Source organism: Gopherus evgoodei, chromosome 3, assembly GCF_007399415.2.
Source record: "Gopherus evgoodei ecotype Sinaloan lineage chromosome 3, rGopEvg1_v1.p, whole genome shotgun sequence".
NCBI classification, from domain to species: Eukaryota; Metazoa; Chordata; order Testudines; family Testudinidae; genus Gopherus; species Gopherus evgoodei.
The window spans coordinates 83,461,569-83,468,489 of NC_044324.1; positions in this window are offsets into that span (position 1 = coordinate 83,461,569).

Genomic DNA, 6,921 nt, shown 5'->3' on the forward strand with positions numbered 1-6,921 from the left:
TAGGCCTGCCATGAATGCAGGGACTGGACTAGATGACCTCTCAAAGTCCCCAGTTCTATGATTCTAAGTCAATTAATGTTTCTGTGCCTGGATTTCCCTCTCTATAAAATAGGTGCTGTCACGCTTAACTGTAAAGTACTACGGGATCCTCAGATTAAATGTGCTATTTTAAATGCAAATTTTTTTTATTAGCAGTAATGTCTCTATTCCGAGCAGGAGGGAATCAAGTTACCTTCCATTTCTTTTTATTTCAACACGGGGTAGTTTTACCAATAAATTGGCAACAATATCCACAAATGACCCAGTTAACTGATAGTGAGTTACAATGGAAATCTTACAGATCTATTTATGACATCAAGTGCGTTCATAGCCTCCTAAAGGGTTGCCATGGCTTGGGGTAGAACTGAGGAAGAGCTCTCAGGCCCGATAATAAAGGTTCCAAATGACCAATACACAGCCTCTGACAACCAAACTCCTACCACTTGTCTTCTTGTATTGGAGGTGTTCCAAAGAAAAAGTGGCAATGTGAGAGGCAATGACTGTCTGGCCCTGTCAGGCTGATTGGGGCAAATGGGATCCTTTAGCTATGGTAGGTACCTCACCTAGGAGACAGAAAACTCTTGATTTTAAATCGTCTTGAGATTAACTTTGAAAAACAGTTTGGGAAATCATCAGTGTAAATGACTGTTTAATGGCTGTCTGAACACAAGAGAAAGAGTCCAGGTTACTTGTGGTATTGGTATAACCCCACACCAAGGCTGCCCTGAGGAAGAGAAGGAAGAATATAGGCAAAGCCTGTTGCATCTAGCAGAAATGGCCAGACTCGAGGAATTACTGGTCAGCTTGGGAGATTTCAGCACTCACATGCTCAAGTTAGTCAGACTATGAGCAGATACTGGGAGCTCAGAATGCACAGGGCACTGCCCTGCTTGACGTGTGTTTAGGCAATTAGTGAGTGACTGCTGACACTTTTAAGAAAAGAGGACATCATAATTGCACATACTGAAGCAGAGTAAGCAAACAGATTTCTTGCTCATCTGAATGAACCAGAAGAAGATGGTAAAGAATTGTAAGGTTATCTCTAACAAAACAGTCACACTCCAACACAAGCTATTAGAGGCAGCGTGAAATTTGTTCCAAGGAGACATGCATCAGGATGAGGAGACTGCATGGTGCAATTGCAGACAAGTTTAAGGAGATAGTCATGAAGTTTGAGTTTAGATACACAAATCGGAGCAGCAGAAGAGATGTGGTATATCTTCAATAATGTATTGATCTTGACCAAGAGCCTGAGGTGATATGTGGATACACTAAGCTGGGTAGACCACAATCTCTTAAAGAATGATGGTGAAATGAGGAGGTACAAAAAGCAGTAAGAAATACAGGAGAAGCCAGAAAGGTGGTGGAAAATAATCCTTCAGAAGAATTGTTTGCCATCTGTAGAGCCTCCACTTGAGCAGCAAAGCAAAAAGTCAGAAAGGTTAGAAACCTAGCTTTAAACAAGCTATATAGAGTTGAACTGCCCTCAGTTTGCAAAAAGAGAATACAGTATATGCCATCAGGCGGACAAGAAACAAAAAAGGCAGACTAAGTGAACATGCCGTTTGTAAAGGAAGCAGGGGACAGATTGCTTGTGACAGCAGTCATAGCACATAATCAATGGCAAGAATACAGCGGGGGTCTCCTCAATGAGAACTGTTCAGATGCCACACTAGCATCATGTGAACTGATAATCATGGATGTCAATGATCTGACAGAGGCAGATATCCAGGCAACACTGCTGAAGATGGCACATGGAAAAGCAGCAGGTCCAGATGAAGTCATGATGAAAATTATCAGAGCCTTCAGAGAAGTTGGTGTGCGCTGGCTCATGCAAATCCTGTATGAAGTTTGGAAAGAAGAAAAATCCCAAAAGAATGGAGAAAGTCCATACCGGTTCCAATAAACAAAGAAAAAGATGACATATTTGACTGTTCAAAATACCCAAGAATTAAATTGCTATCCCAGTGCATTAAGCTGTTAGAGAGAATCACGATAGTCATATCCACTGAATAATGGAGCCCATTTAAGGAAGAGATTAATTTGGTTTTAGAAAAAGAAAAGAGACTAACGATGGCATACTTATCACTAGTCAGTTGGTAGAAAAGGAGCTGGAGGGAAACACTGAGAATGAATAGGTTTTCCCCAATTTGGAGAAAGCATTCCATAACGTAACTAGGCAACTGCTGGTGCCTCTACTATGATTCTGTGGGGGTACCACACAATCGTGTCCAGATGGCGATGGGTTTGTATTGCAGTTCTATGACAAAAGCGCAAACACCCTTTGGTGTAACTTAGGGTTTCGAGGTGACAGTTGTGCTCCACCAGAAATCAGTGCCTAGTAGATTAATATTCATAATTGTGATGGACTTTATAAGTAAGCAAATCCAAATGGAAGATGGCATGAAGTAGATGTAGGAAGACATATTGTGCTAATGATTGATAGTAAGGGAAATTTGGGCTAGGTATCTAGAACAGGGAATTTAACAATCTGTGACCTCAAAATGAGGGAAGAAAAGAGTGAATGACTCTTTTGGATGACTCATGCAAAGTAAATGACTCTGTGGATGACTCATGCAGAATTAGGGTTTCTGCATTTAAGTACCTTGGGTGCTGGTTAGCGGCAAATGGAAAAAAAGCCCTGCAAGCAAGGCTGCTGAGTATGGGGGTGTTACCCACTCAATTTAGGGCATCCCGCCTATATGGAACCGAGGGCTCAAGGCATGACCCAATCAATTTAGGCACTCCCACCCTTTCCCTTCCGAGGGCTCAGGATGTAAGCCACCTACCTTACCCAGAGAGATCAGGAAGAAACCTGGTCAATTTAAGTACCCGCCCTTTCCTTTGGGGCTCAGGGCTCTACGAGTCTGCAGAACCTTTTCCCAGCGAAAAAGCCGTACACAGTTGTGCTCTAAACATCTATTTATTAGCAACACACACAGAATACATATACCAAGCAAATCTCTTATGCTCATCACTCCCAATATATGGACAAATTTCACCCAATGGCCAGTCAGGCAGCATTCATTCATCTGGTGGTTACCAGCAATGCCTCTGTACATCATGGGCATTCAGAGGGGTCAGAGTTCTAGCAGCTTGATGTTGCACTGCAGTCCGAAAATGGTTCCCAAAGAGAATTGTTTTTCATTTACATTATATAGGTAAAACTAGCTACCTCCTTCAAATTGACTAAACCTATCACATTATTCCACATTCCAAAATAACACTTTTAACCAATTACACACTGGCACCTATGTGCCCTCCTTCCTGCCCAAGTTTTTTATATTTTATCTTTCATGCCCAAATTGTAACTTAGTTGTGACCTTCTCTATTTGTCCAGATGGTCAGCATAAAACACTGGTCAGAGCTTATCTTACCATTTGTTGAGTCTCTTTCTATATCCTCCCTAATTTCCCAGAGTCTTTACAACCTTGGTGTTTATAACTCTCATTAGGGACATTCCTGAGGTATGGTGCTTTATCAGAAGCAGAACATTCCTTTTTTCAATTTTAGTGATAAACTCCCTGAGTTTCACCCAAGGCTGGTTTAACATGGGGATGGAGGGGTGCTGATCAGGTCTCAGGCCTACAGGGGAAGTCTGGCACAAGACAAGTGGAGTGATTTATGATAAACTGATGCCCAGACTACTTAAAGGACAAGTATACAAAACTATGGTAAGACCAGATCTTCTGTACAGATCAAAGACATGAGTGACCAAAGAGATGCACTTGAGAAGTCTTGAAATGAGATGTTTGAGGCCAGTGAGAGAGGTGACACTGCTGGATCACGTGCAAAATAATGTCCTCAGGAATGAGACCAAGATCTGCAGTATCAGAGAAAAGCTGAAAGAGAGGAGGCTGAGATGGTATGGATATGTATGAAGGACAGATGAAGGGAGGCATTTGAGACAAGTGTTTGAGGATGGAGAACAAGAGGATGACCAAGAAAATGGTGGATGGATTGTGTGCGGGAAGATGGAGTTGATATAGAGTGAGTGTTGGACCAGCAAGCCTGGAAAAGACTGATCTGGTGACCTGACCCCAACTATTCGGGAAAAGGGAAAGAAGAGAGATAATAATGAATGCTATTGTATTAAAAATCAAAGGAATTATTTGTGATTAGTCCATTAATTGTAATTATAACTTAAATCATAACTTAATATATCATTACTTTATGGGCAAGCAAATAAAGGACCAAAACTGAATTGAATACTTCAGCTAAAAAGATACTGTTACAAGTATTTAAATAGGTAAACACCTCTCATGAATCTTTCTAAGACTTGTACTCAAGCCTAAGGGATCTTATTTGATGTCTTCAATATATTTGTGTATCTTCTGTATATTTGGTAACGGCTGGTTTCATAAACAAATAGCTAAGGGTTAATGTTCTTTTACCTGTAAAGGGGTAACACCAGTAACCTGAAACACCTGACCAGAGGACCAATCAGAAAACAAGACTTTTTCAAATCTGAGTGGAGGAAAGTTTTGGGTGTGAGTTCTTTGTTTTTGTTTTGGGTCTAACTCTCTTGGCTCTAAGAGACCTTTCTGTCTCCTGGCTTTCTAATCTTCTGTTTCCAAGTTGTAAGTACAAAAATAGTAAAACAATAGGTTTATATTGTTTTTTTATATTTACATGTGTGTAGTTGCTGGAATGTGTTAAATTGTATTCTTTTTGGATAAGGCTGTTTATTAATTTTTTTCCTTTAAGCAATTGACCCTGTATATTGTCACCTTAATACAAAGATCCTTTTATGTCCTTTTTTCATTCTTTTTATATAAAGCTTTCTTTTTAAAACCTGTTGGAGTTTTTCTTTAGTGGGGACTCCAGGGAACTGAGTCTGCAGCTCACCAGGGAATTGGTGGGAGGAAGAAGTCAGGGGGAAAATCTCTTTGTGTTAGATTTAGTAAGCATGACTTTGCATACCCTCTGGGTGAGGGGGGAAGAGAAATTAGCTCTCTCGGTACTTGTGTTTCCAGGACTGGAAACAGGGAGGGTAGAATCCCTTTGTTTAAATTCACAGAGCCTGCTTCTGGATATCTCTCCAGGAACCCAGGGAGGGAACACCGGGAGCGGAGGAGGGGGAAGGGAAATGGTTTATTCCCCTTTGTTGTGAGACTCAAGGAATCTGAGTCTTGGGGTCCCCCAGGGAAGGTTTTGGGGAGACCACAGTGAGCTAGGCACTGTATAATTCCTGGCTGGTTGCAGCAATTACCAGGTCCAAGCTGGTAACTAAGCTTGGAGGTTTTCATGCTAACACCCATATTTTGAACGCTAAGGTCCAAATCTGGGAAGAAATGTTATGACAGCTGGTTTTGATTTGATAGAAACTAGCACATTCAGAGATCCACATAACTGACCCTAATCAAAACTGGAAAAGAGCAAGATATTATAGAGCTGATCCTGCACAACTCATGGGGAAGAGAGAATGGTGCAAAGGTGGCCCCAGTTCTAGGGCCAGGCTGCCTCTACATTTTGCCAGCTACCAATACTCCCCAGGGGCAAGTTCAGTGCCTGAGGATTGCTGAGGGTAGAAATATGCCTGCCAGCCATTTGTGTGGATTCTAGGAGGGGAATGGTGTAGGAGCCTGTCATAGGGCATGTCTGTTCTGTAGCACCTTCCGCTGAGCATGTGTGGCACTGCACATATCCCTTGCTTCAGTTTCCCTTCTCAAATAGCAATAACTTCACTTCAGGCACTCTTGACACTTGACTTAATAATACCTCCAAGTGGGACTTGTTTATTACAAAATTCCATACAATAGGGAAAAACCTAACAAAAAGTTGCAAATAAATACCCCTAAGCTCTGTTCCCAGTCACCTCAGGGTTATCTCTCAGTCTTTGTTTCTCTTAATGGCAGGAGCCCAAGCCCGCTTCCTGAAGCTTGGGTAGTTCAAGTGATTATTGTCCTTCTTCTTATCAGGAGTCCCCAGGCCTCCTCCTAGAGTTGGGTTTCAATTTGTCTTCCTAAACTAGCCCACACTCAGTCCTCAGGCTCAGGGAGTTTGGCAGCCTTCTCTTGCTGGGATCTGCTCCCCGCTAACTCAGGATCCTGCAGAAACCTTTTTACTCCTTCAGTGCCTACAGGCATCTGTCCTGCTATGAGGGAGGAGGCAGCTTTAATTTCTTCCAGTTCATTTCCAGTTGTTTGGGTGAGAGAGGAGCTTTGCCCTACCCTTTCTGTCCTGGTCCTGGGCCCTTAAAGAAACAGTAATGAAGTTTCCTCCCAAACATGTCTTCCTCCCAGGTATCTAGAGTCGGACCTTTAAACTCTTAAAGAGTCATTCCAGGAGAAGAGTTTTGAACAGCTGCTACATGGAGAAAGATTTAAAAGGCTGGGACTATTCAGCTTAGAAAAGAGACGACTAAGGGAGGGGGATATGGATATGCTAGAGGTTTATCAAATCATGACAGGTGTGGAGAAAGTGGAGGGAAGTTTTTTTTTTACCCCTTCACATAACACAAGAATGCAATGAAATTAATAGGGAGCAGGTTTAAAACTAACATAAGGAAATACTTCTTCACACAACTCACAGTCAACCTGTGGAACTTGTTGACAGGGAATGCTGTGAAGGCCAACAGTATAATTGGGTCCAAAAAAGAATTAGATAAGTTCATGGAAGATAGGTCCATCAATGGCTATTAGCCAAGATGGTCAGGGATGCAACCCTATGCTCTGGATATCCCTAAACCTCAAACTGCCAGAAGCTGGAAGTGAATGACTGGTGATGGATCACTCAATAATTTCCCTGTTCTGTTAATTCGCTCTGAAGTGTCTGGCACTGGCCACTGTCAGAAGACAGGATAGTGAGCTAGATGGGCTACTGATTTGACCCAGTGTGGTCATTCTTATGTTATTGTCTTTGCTGTAGTCTCATACTCAC